The sequence below is a fragment of the Centrocercus urophasianus genome, unplaced genomic scaffold, assembly GCF_019232065.1.
Source record: "Centrocercus urophasianus isolate 14NV4802_14NV808 unplaced genomic scaffold, USGS_Curo_1.0 seq_15, whole genome shotgun sequence".
Classification (NCBI taxonomy): domain Eukaryota; kingdom Metazoa; phylum Chordata; class Aves; order Galliformes; family Phasianidae; genus Centrocercus; species Centrocercus urophasianus.
Genome location: NW_024884697.1, coordinates 4,035,882 through 4,054,413, shown reverse-complemented (window position 1 = coordinate 4,054,413; position 18,532 = coordinate 4,035,882).

Below are 18,532 nucleotides of genomic sequence, written 5' to 3'. Positions count from 1 at the left end.
ACAGTGATATAAATAAGCTACAGTAAAATGCACAAGAGTTTTGCGATTCTTTCTTATACTCAGTGGGAGTTAATGTATCTTGACATACATCAGTAAATACAAATTTTAGTTTGGTTTTTTAAAAATTTTAGTTGACTTCCCACTTTCCAGAGAGGGGTGAAACCAACCATTTTCTCAAGTGCTCAGAAAATGGTGTCAACTTCATGTCATCTGCACACAGTATCCCTTCCTGTGATTGCAGTGAGCCTGTCTTTAAAATAATCAGATGCCCTTTCTCCTGAAAGCTTAATCTAAGGTAGGAATCTAGAAGGATTTTCTGAGCTAATAGGGGTCTCTAGAAAACAGACATACCCAATAGTACATTTGAACTACGTTTGCTTGGCTGTTTTGTTTTTCTTTTTCCGTTAAGAAATACAAATTCAAGTGCTACAAGCCTGCCAAAACTGTCTGAGCAGGTCCAGGAAAGCAGAACATCAGTTTTATACACATATATTCAAGGCTCATCAGCAACATGCCCTCAGCTTTTACTCTTGTATGACAAGCATGATCAAATATACAGAAACCAAGCAAAAAAAAAAAAACAACCCACAAAATCTTGCCATGCAGCCTATGGAAAGAACTTGTCTGAACACAACAGGGAAGCAGTGCATACAGAATTCATCTCTTGAACACAAAGATTTCATTTCTGATCTGGACAGTCAAGCTGAGAACTGTATCTGTGATAATACTGGCATCAGGCAGAGGGAAGCTATTTTTAAAATAACTGTCTTCAGGCCAAAGGGTAGTTCCCAAAGGAAAAATTAATTAACTTTTCCTTCTTTCTGTTTAAGCCTGCAGCACTATCAGGGCCTGAAAGTAAAGGGCAGTATTATTTTAACTTAAATAAAGAGAAATAAAAAAAAATAAATAAAGGATAGAAATACGTATGGAATAGGTGGGCAAATTTCTGTGATTCTGGAATTAACCATTGCATGTTTGAGCCAAAACAACCTACAAGAGATGAATGATGCATAACTCATCTCTTTTGCATGCCTGCAAAATTAGAAAACATCAGCTCCAAAGACTCCAATTTATATATCAAATAAGCAAGAATGAGCTTACTGCCTAATTTTTAAACTGATTGCACAGTCACAAAGAATCTTTCTCTTATTTCGAGTATTTTCAAAAGAAGTAGAAGATAGATGACATCTCACTTAACCTTTAACTGCTTTGTCTAAACTAACCTAACTGCTTTGTTCGACAGAATCAGCAAGACTATTATTGCAGTCAAAAGAGAGAAATAGATAGTTATTCAAAGGTTCACAAGATTGACAGATATTTCAGGTTAGAAGGGACTTGTAGAGCTGTCTGGTTCTAACTCACACTTAAGGCATTCTTACAATGCTTATCGTCTCCTCCTCAATTGACATCTAAGGCAATGAGGTATATTGCATAATATATCTGCTGATTCCCAGAGAGTTCGGGAAACTAGATCTACAGTGAATGTTTACATCATTGACATCTAAATAAGGCAAAATGAATTTCATTTCCAATACTGTTGGAACTGTTATTATCACTTCTAGTAAGTACTTGCACTTTTAATTCTAATGTTATAGCAGCTGATTTGAAACACCCACAAATTATAGTTTGGATTAAGGCTGTGATTTGGAAAAGCTGGTCGGGAATCCTGAACCCAAATCCAAGTATAATTAAGTAATTTCTATTTGTAAGTGATCCATTTAGAAGACATGATTAATGCAAAATGCTAGCCCCTTCTATCACTGTGTTGATTTATTTTCACAGCTTGATGTTTTGAATTGGTTAACTGCTACAAAGAAAGCAGTGTTTTTTGGATAGACCATCTGAGACATGAAGAAGTAATCTGCATTTTCTTCCAAAATACAATTCTACAACCACAAAGCAATTTTGATTACACCCAGAATTAATTTCCTCTGATCTTATTAATTAAACAGTGTTAAAATATTGGTAATGTCTTATAGAGATTGGTCTATAAAGAGGCATGGATGGAAAGTAAATTATTGTGGTTACAATACAGAATTTTCTTTCTTTTAAATGGCTGCATGCGCTGAAGCAGGTCACTGAAGAAATTTGCTAATTGAAATAATTAAAGGAAACTGAAGAAACATACTCTCAAAAAGTTGTGAAGGTGTCAAGCCAAAATGAAGATCCTAAACACTAACTTCAAGAAGAATAAATATGAGATCATTTCTTAGCTAATTAATATATACTCAAAAGCTTATGCCCTGGTGTGCACATGTAACTGTATTTAATGTTAATGAAAGCAATGTGCATGCTACAGAGAAGGCTAGACTTCTTAAAAGAGGTTGTGCAAATTGCTTCCTACAGATACAGGTCAGAGTTTAATCAGTCAATTTGGCTTCCTCTGTGTTATATTAAGAAAAAAAAAAAAAAAAAAAAAAAAAAAGTAACAACAATACACAGTACTTAACTGCAAAATCTAAAGCTACAAGTATTATTTCTACAAAACTTTTGTCAAGTTTTCAAGTCATAAAGGCCACTTCATTTACCAACAAGAATCAAAAGAATGTCAAATTAATGCTGTGAAATACTGAGAGTCAAGATCTGCAGATTCATTTTTCATTACATGTGATTTTGATCCTTCTGACAGTCAAAGAAACAAAAAAACTTGGAAGAGAGGTTGTCCAGACTTGAATGACGTACAAACAGTAAATGATTGCTTCAGTTTTAATTCCAGGAAGACATAGTTAAATAAATTGATTTAGTGATTTTTACTAGAGATTAACAGCCTATTCACTACATCAGACAAGAATATAAATTCATTATTCTTCACCAGATTTTACTTCCATTCACATACGTAAATCTTATTATCTGGGCTCAAATATAACCACTACCTGTTCCTAGATGGCAAGAATAAAGGACCCAACTTTCCTTTCTTGTATGATGATTTCCACTTGAACTACATGTATGAAATGTCACCTAATCAAAACAGTAATCAAGGCAGTAGACTTGTACATGTACTTCTACTTCCACTAAGCATAAATGACCAAAGGAAAATTGACCAGAGACGAGGAAAAAGTTAATAATCATACTCTAATTTAAATTCTTGCTTTTGGTCAAGTAGTTTCTACTTTAAATTCCAGAGATTATGCTAACAACAGGAGAAGTCTAGACAGATGGTTCAGATAGGGACCCATACAACCTTCACTTAGGATTTGATTTAGTTGCCTAAAACTCGTCATTTACTGTCATTTGAGATGCCCTGGGATATCCAGAACATCTGTGCATGTCTGGAAGGTGTAATAATGCAAGACCCATGGAAGAACCATACTTTTCTGGAAGGGCAGATGAGTGCCAGATGGGATATCCAGGGAAATTTGAAATGGAATTAGATGGCTATGTTGGAATAACCAAATAGACACCTGCATTTTGGGGTATACATTTTCTATATGTAGGCATCTTTATGACAGCTGTAAGTTTAAGCTTTTTTTGTAGAAAGTGGAGACCTATGGCGTGCCTGATTACTCACAAAAGGGTACAGTGATGTTTGAAATGCCCTAGATTTTCTCCTGCTTTACCAGCTGCTGGTTCAGAAGGACATGGGTTTCCCATAAACACTATGTTATATCTACTAAGGCCAAGCTAATGATCTGAACTCCTTAGTTCATATTGAATGGCATCAGGAATTGGGGGTGCGTCATTGAATGAGTCTTAACACACATAACAGTCAATACAGTTAGCAGTCTTGGAAAATAACTATCTCAATGAATGCCAACCTCCATTTAGTCAATTCTGCAGATCAGTAAACTTCATTAACTGTATTGATTAGATGTCCGTTGACTAAAGCATTTTTAAATACTCTAGGTCATGTGTAGGCACCTCAGTGTCCACACCTAGATTTGTGTTTCTTAGCTGTGCTCTTTATCCATTTACTTGAATTAAATTAAATGTATTCAAGTTTGAATGCTTTTTGAAATGTCTCACTGCTTTGTGACGTTAGACATGAGCATAAATGCCATACCTCTCCTATCAGAGTTCTGCTGCTGCAGAATTCCATCAGCTCTGCTGCTTCTAGGTTTTTTCTTATTTTTGCCTTTGCCAGTTACTCGTCCATCACAGTCGTTGTGTCAAAACCTCAATTGTGTTAACACCCAAAATCAAAAATAACACTCATGATAAAATTAAGTGTACTACAGCACTATGGAATTGCTTTTCCCCGCACACTTAACAAGTTCTCTAGAACACTGATAGACTGAATGGACTGGGAAGAGAAAATAGTTTGTTGTTATATACATATTTTTATATATATTTTTATAGTTGTATATATATTTTATCCAGAGTAATGATAAGGTTAAATTATTTGTTGGATATCTTTCTTAATAATTTTTGTGCAAGATTTAAGAGGTCTCTAACTACAGAATAGGGATGTTGTTGTAGACAACAGTTAAAAAAGATGTAGATATGGCTCTGAGATTATGCTAGTGATGACAATTATTTATTTATACAGCAGAAGGCATTCTAGTTTGCCATGGTAGGGAGAGGCAAGAAAAGCTGAGGTATGCTCATAATAACTGAAGCACTATCTCATGATTTCTTCCACAATTGCTGGTGCCATATTTCACATCTGGGAAGAAGTGGAAATAGAAACAAAAAATGCAGATATTTCTTTTTAGGACTTCTGGCTTATGGCCTACTTTCCCTGGTGTCACTTGTCCAGTCATGGCTTCTGAGATATTGTCCCTGTACTCTGCTTGAATAGTTGTCTTCTACAGGACCACACTAGGACTAAGTGTGGGAAATGTGCTAATAAGATTGAAATTGTTCAGATGAGCTCAGAAAGGACTGATGGAGGCAACAGAGGTTTTTGGTAAACTATACCTGAATAAAAATATTTAGCCCATCAAGGTTTGAGCTAATAATTCTTTTATTCACAAAAGACAGCTTTTTGGTTTTTCAAGCCAAAATCTTGCCACATTTTACCACTCTGCAAGTCCATGTTTTCTGTTAGCATTGATAGTTTGCTCTTAATGGAAAAAAAAAGTGCATAGAAAAATAGGAAAATTATAGAACAGCAGTCCTTGAACTGCCATATCATTTGAGTATTTTTGAAGTTATTTAGTTATAAAGTATTATTCTTACCATAATCCCATATAAATCTATATCATATTTTCAATATTTTTACTTTTTTCTTCTTTTCTTACACTCTTAATTTAAAATTAACTCCAGCTCAATTCTTGATCTCCAAACTAATACCCTCAAATCAGTCTCAGTTTCACAATTCAGAATCTCTTTATCAGCTCTGTGAAACAGTCTCCTGATGGAAGGCAACAGTTGGCATTTTTAAAACCTAGGAGCAAGTGTTCAAGTTTGATGAGGCTATAAATTTACTGATTGATATTGCATGCTCAGCAGGGGAATGGGTACAGGGAACAAAAGAGTGTCCAAGGAAAGGCTCTGCTCCAGGTCCAGTAAACTACTACTGGTCCATTGCTACTTCCTGACAGTTTGAGGTTATTTATCAGTGAAGTATAATACCTTAAAAAATTTTTTGCAAGTTCCCTTCTGGAAAGCACTTCAAGAAAGAGCTGAGACTGTCAGACAAAGCAGTATTTAAAGAGGGGAAACAATTCTTTAATAAATCTGATATATTTTAATATCATCAGTAATAGTTCTGTAATTAAAACTTATTTGAAAGATTCAAACTACGGCAAGATAACCTATAATGGCAGTAGAACTAAGCTTTCAAGCCTCAGGAGATTAAACTGACAACATCTTTTTAATGGGTAGTCATGGAGCAAGGCACTGACCTTAGAGCTGCGAGAAATAATAAAAACAAAGCAAAGCAAAACAAAAAAACCTCAAAACCATTCTGTCATTGCTGCCTAGCTGATTCTCTCTCTGGCTTTCTCTTGTGATTACTGGAGATTTTCTAGCCAAGGAACACCTTCTGCCTGACACTGATACATACTGCTTACGTGACATGAGAAAATGTAGGAAGTTGTCATCTGCTTTCCAAGTAATAAAAGAGTAGGGAAAGCTTTTTCTTCAAATCTGTAAAACAATTACCAGGTTTTCACTTTTGGCCAAGCAAGACAAGAATAAATGGAAAAAGACATTTTGTGTTGATTGCAGTACTTTAACAATTTCACTGAAAGAACTGTCTAATATAAGGATTTGTATTTTAGCACAATTATAAATATCTTCTTTAGTACTACATAAATTATTTCTGTGAGATTTTTGGGGCTGCACAGCACAGTACAATATGTCCTTGGGTTTTCATCACCATGAATTACATATGTTCAAAGGCACCTGATGATTTTCCAGTCAAGCTGTACACAAGTATTGGCCAGCATATTAAAATTAGTTGGTTACTTCACCTGTGCTGTGCCTCATTAGATTATTTAAATATATTCCTTTAAGCAAGTCAAGACTTAATGAGGCTGTACACTGATGCCAACTGAAGATCGAGTTTGAGAAAGAAGGTTTTAACATTCTCTTTCTTTTGAAAAGTAAGTTTTGTTCTTCTCCCTAGAGTTATCAAGACAGATGAGATCTTCACATCACCTCTCTCGTAAGTGAGAGATGCAGGTTTCCTCTGTGCTTGTCTGTAGTGAGCACGTTTCGTCAGTGTAAGACAGTTGTTCATACTTGTAGCTCTGAAGGTCTCAGATCAAATGCTGCTGTGTCAGATATCAAAATGGCTGAGCTCATTTATACCTTTTATGCATAGGATCAGGGCTACTACAAACTGGGAAGTAGCAAATAGCAAAATTGGCAAAAATACAGCTGATCTCATTAGGACACCCAAGTTCACAGTCCTGGATAGGTTTCCAGCTTTGGTTGTGTAGCCAGTCCACACACTTGCTTGTTTAGCCTAAGCTAGGAGTGAATTAGAAGTCATCTACATTCCAAGCAAAAAATCTAGGAAGATAGGTAGTATACTATAGATACATCAAAACAAAAGTAGTTATTTCTGCCTGGAAGTCAGGAGGGATAAGACAGCAGGCATTGGAGTCTTTCAGTGTAAGACACAACAGAGTCTAGATAATCATCAATCTCCTGAAAGAAATGAACCCTGTAACAGACTGGAAAGCAACATGGACAGATAGGTAAAGATAATAATCCCTCTCCTCTCCTCTCCTCTCCTCTCCTCTCCTCTCCTCTCCTCTCCTCTCCTCTCCTCTCCTCTCCTCTCCGTGCTTTCTTCTTCTTCATTTCCCTTTTCTCTCTCTCTCTCTCTTTTTTTTTTAATTCATGAATAGCATTTTCAAAATCTGACTGTTAGTGGAAGAATTATTTTATCCAAGACTTAAACACAAGGAGGAGAAAGTAGTGATTAGCACACAGAGAAGCAGAAAGGCCATGCAGCTCTGCAAGAGGATTTTTGTGGGATCTCTTACAAAAAATGTTTAGGGGGCAGGCCAAGATGTGGTGATGCATCCATAGAAATTGCAGTTCAGGAACTTCCAGGGAAAAGACGGTGTACTTTTAGTTAACTGATGCTTTTGGATTTTCCTCCTATGAATTTATCAGGTTACTTTTTGTGTATGCTCTACCTCAGCAGCATCCAGAAGCACAGAGTTCATAGCCAAGTTTAAAAACTTCACTCATTGTATAGAGAAACATCTCTCTAAATGTTATATAGAATTTGCTACGCCATAATGCAACTGAATGCCTTCTAGTTTTTCTGCTGGAGAAGACACCTAACTACCAGTCCCTATTTACAGTTAATAGTCAATCCGACAACACTTAAGGTTATTTAGATTTCAGTCACATCACATTCAGTAATACTTCCCCCTCCCCTGCCCAATAAAGGATTTTAAAAGGGATTAGATGTTTTTCACATGCATACCATAGTACATTTTTGATGATCCTTTGTTTTCTTTCATTTTATTTACAGTACACCTTATTTTCAATAGAGAGCCAGAATTGTTTTCTACAAGATATAGTTTAATAAAGGGTAATAAAGTTTTTCTCTTTATCTTGTATTCTTTTCCTATGAATTGCCATTATATATTTCTATTTTTTTAACCATTCCTAAGTAATAAGCTGCTGCTTTCAACTACTTAGTCTAATTCTATTAATTATAACCTCATGATTTAATTTCTGTCAGGTGTGGGTCAGTTTGTCTTTGTATATTTAAAGACTGTTTTTTCTCAAGTGCATTTTCTTCTATTTTTCAACAGTGAATTTCATTTTCATTCCTCATTTATTCCTACTTTTTCTGTAGTCTCTTATTATCCTGAATAACTTGAATGCTTTGAATAACACAGATGGTTAATCATTTCTATTGCTATTTGCCATCTTATCCAGACTGCATTTGTTGAATAAAATTGGTCCTCATGTGGCCTGGATTAGAATGCTCTAAGTATTTTCTTACACATTGTGAATGTACGTAAGAAATACTACTCTCTGAATAAAGAAACTTTTCACATTTCCTGCTACCAAAATGAGGTTGATTTGTTTTGTAAACTCTACAACATACTTGGAAAATTCTATTGACATTTGAAGACGCAATTGAATCTTTTCCTACTACAGACTCACAAACTCATAGAACCATATGGGCTGGAAGGAATCCCTGGAGATCATCTAGTCCTACCTCCCTGCAGGTTCCCTACAGAGGAAAGCATCCTGGTGGGCTTTTATTATCTCCAGAGAGGGAGACACCACAACTTCCCTTGTTGCAAATTGCTTCAGTGCTCTGTCACCCACACAGTACAGAAATTTTTCCTCATAGTCAGATGGAACTTGCTGTGTCCCAGTTTGAGACTTTTGCTCCTTGTCCTGTTCCTGGGCACTACTGGAAAGAGGCTGAACCCATCCACTTGACACTCACCCTTTACATAATTATAAGCACTAATAAGATTCCCCTCTCAGTCTTCTCCAGTTTAAACAGTCCTAGTTGTCTCCTAGCCTTTCCTCATAAGAGGGATGCTCCAGGCCCCTGATCATCTTTGTCTCCCTCTGCTGGACTCTCTGAGTAGTTTCTTGTCTTTCATGAACTGAGGAGCTCAGAACTATACACAGTATTCCAGATGTGGCCTCACAAGGACAATGTAGAGTGGGAGAAGAACGACCCTCAACCTGTTGGCCACACTCTTTTAATTCATCCCAAGATATCACTGGCCTTCTTGGCCACAAGGGCAACTGCTGGCTCATGGCCAATCTGTTCGCCACCAGGACACCCATTTCCTTCTCCTTCCACTCAAAGCAGTCTGGAAACAAGATTACCTTCTTCGCTCATGTCCATATTAGGTCATTTTATGGCAGAAAGTCAGTCTAGCAAGGTAATAGGAACAGCACAATTAGAGGTAATTAGACCGCACGAGAATCATTGCCATTCTATCTGAGAAGTTGGCAATATGAGAAAGGTCAAAATAGTCACAGAAGATGGATATATAATTTTCATATTTAGATCACAAGCTCTTTGGTGTTCACAGAAAGCCAAATAAAATGACCTCTTTTGTGACCTTGGAGTACTGCCACAAAAAAATGCAGCATATCTAGTGATAAAAATAACAATAAAGGTGACCTCAGTAAGGAATCTCAAATAGATGAGGACAATAATTTTTTTCAAGGGACATGAACTTACTATAGGCATAAAGGACAAAATTTCAGAAGCTTAATTATTAATTTAAAGGAACATTTGGCTGTGAGATATGGTTAAAAAAAACAAAAAAAACAGTCACATTCTTCATCTCCTGAGCAGAATTTGGTGGGTATATGCTTGCATTCACTCCTAAACTCTTACTTATAAATAATTGGAGAGTGAAAAAGATTCCCATCCTCAGTAAACTTTAGCAACTTTGCAGGAACTGGAGCAGTTATTCAAAGAGAAAAAGGCCACACTGAAATGTACATTTGATGCTAACCAGTATCACAGGCAGCTCCTTCACAGATAGCTCTGTCACCTGTCAGTATTTCACTTGACACTCCTCAAACTGGGCATCTTTCAGTTTGATACTCAATGGGTTCACTCATGAAAATGACTCATTTGGAAGCACTCATCTGGCCAAAGTCCTCTGGCACCATTTAGCACTCACAGAACTACTTTTACTCAGCAGACTCAGTGTGACTAATGCCTGCTGAAAGCTGCCGTCTCCTTCAAAACTCTACACCTGAAATGAAGATGAGCAGTTTTGTATTAGGCTAATAGAAATAACCTCGGGGAGTAGTTATGCACTCATTTCAAACACTTGAAAGAGGAACAAAAACTATGAAGTTACTATTGAAGTATAATTAAGATGGTGTTTTCAAGTACAGTGCAACCTTAAACTAGGAAAGTAAGGGAGTAAGAATGGAACCACTTACAAACCAGTAAAAGCTCCACTCCATGAGGCACTCTGCATGTACAAAATTAGAGGATTAGAAATCGTTCAGCCAGTCCAGTGCCTGTGCAGTCTGGCATTTGTAAAGAGCTTCTTAATGATTTTCCATTGAAGGAAGAGAGAAATAAAAAAAAAATAAATAAAAATTAGGCTGAGAAATGAAAATATGCATTCATTTTCAGAGAGGTCATCTTGTTGAAACAAACCAAAGTCCAGCCTACCTCCTTCTGAAGCCTTTCTTGAAAATTAGATAAAAAGCTTGAAGCTCCCTTTGTGGCTCTAGCATATTTTATTTTTTCATAAAAAAATAAAGGAGAAGGACTTCAGGGAAGTCCTGGAATCTGCTTACATGCAATTTCTTTTTTCAGTTATTTTCATGCCATCAGAAAAGTTGGGAACAATTTATTTTCTGGTGAAAATTTCAAATCCCAAATATTTTCTTGTCTGCAGAAGCCTCATGTGTTCCCATATTCATACTGTTATCTCCACTGATGAACAGCAGACCTGAAAGCTCAGCAAAGCTTCCAGGATCATGTTTTAAATACTTTTAAAGTTACGGGGGATAAATGTATATACATAAACATATTCATTACAGCAGAGCTTGTATTTTGTTTGAGTGTTAGGAAGGTGAACGTTTTTTATGTAGGCCTTTCCACTAATATTCCATTACATTTTGTTGTTATGTGACAGATGGCAGCTGAGGGACAGTCTGACAAAACAGACTTGGAAGTGCATATGAAGCAAAGGTGTAGAACTAATTCCTCCAAGTGGAAAAAAATTGCACCCATTAACATTAATTGACACTTGCTTAATTTTTATGGAGACCAAACAGTGGATGTCACAAGAGTGGTATGTTTCACCAATGGTGAGAGTGATGTTAAAGACAAATCAGACTCTGGATGGCCATGCAGATGTCACAGATGTCACACCGCAAAAAGAAGAGTGTCTCAATCAGCTCATCTGCATGAATTCATGGATTACCAGTGCACTGTGTACGGAGCTGAATACTGGCTTCAGTGTGTTGGAAATGATGGTGGCAATATAAATTTTGCCTCAGATAGGTCCCACAGACAGAACTGTGTATAAGTTTTTCAGACCTGTTGAAGCAATATGAATCTAAAGGTAACAGTTTCCTTGATCACATCAAAATCAGTAATGAGATATGTCACTACTGGGAGCTGGAGTCAAAATGGCAATTGATGGAGTGGCAAGATGTGAATTTCCCATCCAAAAAAAAAGTCCAAGGTGCAGGCCTCAGTGGGTAAAGTGGTGTGCATCGTCTTTTGGAATTTGAAAAAAGTGATCCTTCTGGATTTCCTGGAACATGGACAAACCATCAACACTGACATCTATATTGTCATGCTGACTAATCTGAAGACTTGAACTTTCAGAGAAGTTCAAACTTTGAACTTGCAAGAGAAGACAACCGTTCTCTTGCAACATGGTGATGCCAGGCTCCGTTCCAGTTTGAAGACTGTGGAGCACTTTAAAAATCTTTCCTGGACTGTCCTATTATACCCACTGTATAGTCTGGATATTGTGCCTTCAGACTTCCATCTGTTCAGGCTGATGAATGATGAACTGCATGGACAAAATTTTTCTAGCAATGCCTCTGTCATAGCAGCTGTGAAACAGTGGGTCACCTCCCCGGCGGAGAAATTTATGAGCACAGCACACAGGCTCTTGTTGTTCACTAGCCAAATGTACATTAATAGTGGTGACTGTTGAAAAATACTATTCTGTAGCTGTCAAACTTCTCTATCAAATAATGTTAATGTTCTCTTTGTATCTAATATAATTTCCATGGAAATATATAGGAGGCATTACTTTTGGAGCAAGTTACATAACAGGACAGAATTAATTGAACTATAGTTAATTGTAATCAAGATGGATCTATGAAGAAATCCATCAAAACAGTTTGAATCGAATTCCATGCCTTGGTGACAATACAGGTGAATTAATAAATGATATGCATAAGACCAAATAACATTTGCAAATTTATTAGGTTTATCAAGTATTTTCAAAGGGGAGTCATCATCACATTTGGGAAGTAGTGCATGTAGTTCATGCTAGCACTAAAATACAATTTGCTACACTACAGTAAAATCCCAGAGGAAGTTTTAGAAGACTTTTTGTTTAGCTTATAAACTGTAGGAAGGGAGGTGGTATGATCAGGAGAAAAAATGATGGATAGCATTAGCATAGACAGCTCAGACTACAGCGACCATTAACCAGTATTGCTACTCTTCAATAGCTTTGTGTTCAGATATTCCAGTTACATTTTTAATGGTAAAATGTAAACAAATTTTTAGACTCTGCACAGAACTAAAATGGTGAAGTTTAATGACATTTAGTACAAATATGTCAGACAAATGATCCAGTGGTCCCTGCTGGCTTCAGACACAATGAATCTGTGAATGAACAGTGTTTAATGACTGGTTAAAGCCATATTCAATGGAAAATCCAGACTTGAACAGCAGAGGAACCCTGCAGGAATTCTCAGTGTGATATACATGCTTCTCTGAGATAAGAAGAATCAAACAGTTCCACCCAGGCTATTCCCTTTCTTGTTTATAAAAGACTTTGGGCAGACAGATATTGTAGAGATAAGAAATGTAAATTAAACTCATCAATGATGTTGGATTTCAAGAGGGCAGAGTCTTCCAGGGAGTCTCATAGATTGCCATTCATTCATTTTGCTCTTCTTAATGTTCCATGCACAGTTTGAGTTCTGGAAGTGCTGAGATTTTTGAAGTTAGGCTCAAATCTGAGATTTTGGTGTTAGGGCCTGAAAAATCTGTGAAAGTCTGTCAGGCCAGAAAACCTGGAGGTTAGGTAGGTTGACATGTTATTTGGACAGGAAACAGCTTGCTGTAGGGAGCTACTGGTTGCTTTATATTTTGAGAGTTGTCATCAGAATCAAAACAGCTTGAAGCAGCACTTATGACTCTTTTTCAGTGTGGAACAAAGCCATAAGTTAAGCACCGCATGCTATGAATGTAACACATAACAGGCCCCTTAGCTACACCAAAAAGTTGTACATGGTTTTCAAGTGTCAATCTACTTTTCCTTGTGCCTAAGGCTCTATGACATCTAGACAATTGTAATCAGGTTCATTCCTCTCCTCACTGCCCATTATAACATGTCATTCTTCTGCTTCTTCACTTACTGTTCCACTACTAAGGATTTAATTTGCAGTCTTCTATGCACTAAATTTAAGGCCTAGCAGTTTTCATGTATTATTCACTTCCATTTGCTATACTTGTTAAACAGTATATGTTCATTGCACTTAATAAATCACTATTCCCTTTCTTTCCTGTATTTCCCAGAACAGTTATTACTCAATCTATCTCTACCAACAGCAGCTTCATAGCTACCACAGATTTCTCTGTATTCATGAGGCTATTTATCACTGTACCTGTCTTAAATATTAACAAAGTAAGCTTGCTCAAAAAGCTTAAGCTATAATCTCTTGGAGGGTGTGTAGAGGCATACATATGTCTGACTTTAAGTTGTATGAAATGCCTACGCATTGGTTGTGTGACATCTACCTCAACTTGGCTAATCTGAGGTTATTAATATGCTCATCAAAGCAGAATGGCAGGGAAGTTATCTTCTGTATGTGTATCTTAAAGATAAAGAAGGGACTGAAGTCTGAAGATTTTATTAATTTTGCATATCTGCTTTTGCTCTCATCCCCTTAGGAGAATATTACTTAGAGTCAGTGACCAGGCTGTTTGCTCTTTCTATGCCTAAGGAAGAAAATGCTTGACTCCTTGTCTTCCCTTCCTTTAGTAGGGCCTGGGGAGCTGGTCTGAGGCTGATGATGGCTGCCATAAGGTGGGGAGCTGCCTACACGGGTGGGTGAAAGCAAGCACCAGCACATGCTGCCAGTGACTTCAGTCAGTGCTCAGTTATTACATCTGCAGCTGAAGCTAAACTGCCAGTGCTGATGAAATGAAATCTGGTCCAGTGTTTTTCCTTGTGTGATTCTTACCTAACACCTTCATTGCTATTTCCCTTATGAATTATTTTTCTTTTGGTATTCTTCAAACATTTTCTGTTTGGTTGCAGCTATTTAGCTACATCACATAGACAATTTTTCAGCTACAGTAACAACTTCATTTACTATTCAGTATCTTCACGCCAGCAAAAAAAAATTTAAAAAAATTATATAAATCTAGCATAAATCTTTAGAGCAAGTCACTGGGTGTAAGCCCATTCATGAATGTTTCCTCATTGTATTAATCAAACCAACTCTTTAAAATAAGTGACGAGCTAATCAGAAGGTTTGAACTGCCTCTTCAGTATACGGAGGTGTTTTTTTCCCAAAGATTATTACCTTGGGCTCTTGCAATTAGACATAATATTTCTTTCAAGTAGAACACTCGCTTTTGACAGATCTAAAGAATGACAAACTCAGTTGAATGACAATTCAAAGAGTTGGCCTTTCGTTCCCAGCAATCTGTCCCAAGATTATGAAAAAAAATAAGTAAATGTGTAGAACACTTTTAATCAACAGGGAGGAAATGATAGTACTAATTCTTTTTTTGAAAAAAATAAAATAAAATACATAGTCAACTATACAGCCAGCGACACTGCATCCTGGAACAGCTGCATTCAGGTAATTAAATTTTTTGAAGAACAGAGCATCGCTCTCATAGCTGGGATATTCATAATATTTACTTTTGCCTAAGGAAGGGAAACTGCTAAGTCATCATCTAGAGGAGCTTTTCCCTCTCTAGGAGATTAAGTTAGATAGCTTTGCTCTGGTATATGTACCGAATAAGGCCTTAGAACCTCTCTATTACATATATGAGTGAGGATGATATGGGATTGTCATTCTTCATCATGACAAATATTACCAGGTGGTGGGATACATACAGCTTAGCTATACAAGCTACAAACTGTATATTCAGCTTGACTATCCTCTAAAATTATAGTAACTATAATAATAATGGAAAAATAATATATAAAATGTATTATAAAATTATAAAATGTATTATAATCTGATACTTGCGGACCCTGCCTGATAGTGGCGGGGTTTAGAGCTTTTGAGAGTTCAAAGCATTTGAATGTGTGCTATCCATCTGTCCTGGGGGACACCTGGGAGATATAAGTCTTGACTGATGATAAGAAAAGACAGTATTTTTCATCCATTATAAAATACAGCAAAAATTTTTGTAGAAAAGGATTTTTCACATCTTAAAGAACCAATGTTAGCCATTTGATTCTAAAACCACCAATTTCGGAATATCCTGCATTAACATGTCAGTACTTTGGGAAAAGACAAACAAGAAAATCATATTCTTACATTTTTTTAAATTATTTTTTAAAATTCACAAACTTGAAAAAAGAAGTAAAGCTACTCCAAATAGATATTCATTCATATATTCATGTGCTAATACATACATGGGTAATTCCAGAGAAAGTAGGAATCTTTATTTCAGCCTTCTAAAATAGAGATGTGATCTAGATGTCATGTTATTAGTGGAAAGGTGAGTACTTCCACAGAGCAGTACATCTAATCCTAAAATAGATGCTCAAAGTAGTTAGGTCAGTCACATCATTACTGCACAAGTAAAATACAGCAGATGAGTTCAGTGCAAGAAGGTGATGTAGAAATCATGTGTGTCTAGATAAAAACAGAACAAAACAAAAACAAACAATAATGTTTTACCTTAATTGTGATATGCTAAAGGTCATCAACCAAAAAATATTGAGCTACATATTTGAGCTACTACTCAAATATGCTGCTGCTTCTGTTTCTAATGACTAATAGTAACTGCTGATCAATGATAGCAGCACATTGCTTTTATTTTAACAGCAGCTCTGTGAATTAAGTGTAGAGACCAAGACATATCAACAGCATGCTGAAATATGTCCAATTTAAATCTCATCCATTCACACTCAAGGCAAAACAAAACCACATACAGCTGTAAATTTTGTCTTTAATGTATTATAGAGTTGAGAACAAAACATAGGTATTCATTTGCGATGGACTGTCAAAGCAGTAATATATTCCTTCTCACATTGATTACTAAAAAATTCCTCAGCTGGTCTTAGTTGTTATATGTGCTCCATCTGTTATGGATGGGCTGAAACTACTCTTTGACCAAAGAGGATTATCTTCAACTTGCAATTGCAATCTTGCAAGCATAAATTTAAGTACAACCTAAATGAATTCTTTAGGGGATGCTCAGTCCAGTGTGTCCAAGCATATTTGGGTTATAAACAGTTTAAAGCAGACATGTTGATGAAAAGTAAGCAGAAAGTGGAATAAAGCAGAACATACCATGTCCAAGGACATTTCAGAACCTCTCTCTCCAAAAGCACTGGTAGTGCTTACAATGGAATTTCCCGGTATGTTCTTGCAGATTTTTAACAAAATAGTGATAGAGTTTGACATCTATGTCTATTTATTATCCATAGCTTCTTTGTTTTCAACTTCAGCCCTCATAACAAGGTGACATTTTGGAACCAGTGTTGCCATTAAATTGAGTAGTGCCTTATTTCTGAAGTAGCAATATCTATTTTAATGGAAGCATTTAATGGCATGGCACATACTTCAGTAAAAATGACAGTGACAGAATAAGACCCTTATTCTACACTATATCACTTAGAGAAAGAAGACAAGAATAGGCTATAAAAGCAGGATTCATGTGAGACTTTGTCCAGTTTATCACTGAAGAAAGTGAAAGGAATGAGTCATCATACATTTCTAAAGAGCGCATTAGATAAGGAGTAAAAAAAAGTGGTTGTTGATAAAAAACAGGTAAGTCTTTCAGCTTTGTTAAATATTAACCCATATATATTTATAATTACTTAATAATTAATAGAATGTTATCTTGGAGAGTCATTCCAAAGGACAAGAGGGAAACTTGAAGCACACACAACCCAGCAACCAGACACCATTTTGTGACAAACTGTATAGGCACTCATCTCATCCTACCTAAGCCTCACGGCAGAATGGTGGAACTTGTCAGAGAGCAAAGGCTGCAGCTCCAGCTAGTGTGTCAACACCATATACTCCAGCATAGCCAATGTGTCCACCCAGACAGAGCTGCTGAAGGGACGGGCTGGAGTGAGAACCTCACACTGCAGAAGTGTGATTGCTTGGCCAAGCAATCCTCCCAGACAAAGGGAGGAGGTTTGGAAAGACTAGTTGAATCTAAAGTATGCAGGACTGATGTTACACACAGGGGTTTGACTAATTAGACCACCAGACTCACTGATAGTGTCTGATGGAGTCAATCCCCAGGGGGGAGGGAAAGAGCATATTCAGGCACAGGCTTGCCAGGCTTATGGCTTTACATTACAGTTTCCAGTGGAGGAAAGCCTCTATCCATCCCTCTCCTGCCAACTTAATCAGCAAAAGATGTTCAGAGCCTGGAGAAGGATAATAAATTAGCAGGAGAGAACCTGAAGAGAAGTACAGAGAAACTCCAGCCACTTTAGACAGTAAGTCTTCACAGGGATCTTACTTTTACTTTGCAAATGTAGCATCAGGAATAAACAAGTTGACCTCCAGAGCTATGATTATATAAGCTTTCTAGAGACATGGTGGGCTATCCTTTATGACAGCTGTGTTGGAATGGAAGTATAAAGGCTCATCAGGAAGGACACAGGATTCTTAGAAAGGACAAACAGGTTAGAGGAGAAGTAGGTGTTACTCTTCATGTGCTGTTTGGGGACGGATGATGAGCCCAGCAGAGAGTTTATGGGTCAAGATTAAAAGGAGGGCAGGGCCAAGTGACATCAGTAGTGAGCTGGGGGTTGGCCTCTTGTGTAACTAGTGATAGAATTAGAGGGAATGGCTTCAAGCTGCGCAGGGGCTGGACATTAGGAAATACTACTTTTCTGAAAGAGTGGTCAGGCAGTGGAATGGGCTGCCCAGGGAGGTGGTGGAGTCACCGACCCTGGAGGTGTTCAAGGAATGTTCGGATTTTGTGCTGAGGGACATGGTTTAGTGAGAACTATTGCTGATAGGTGGATGGTGGACTGGATGATCTTGAAGGTCTTTTCCAACTTTGGTGATTCTGTGATTCTCTGGTTCTGCGATAGTGGGGGTCTGCTTCCAATCTTCAGACCAGGATGGCAGGCTGGTTTGCAGGGAAACCTGATAGCAATCTAAGTGTTTTAATCTAATCAAGTGTTCCAGGCTAGATTAGATCAGCCTTTGAGCACCCTGATCTAGTTAGTGGAAGGTGTTCCTACTTATAGCA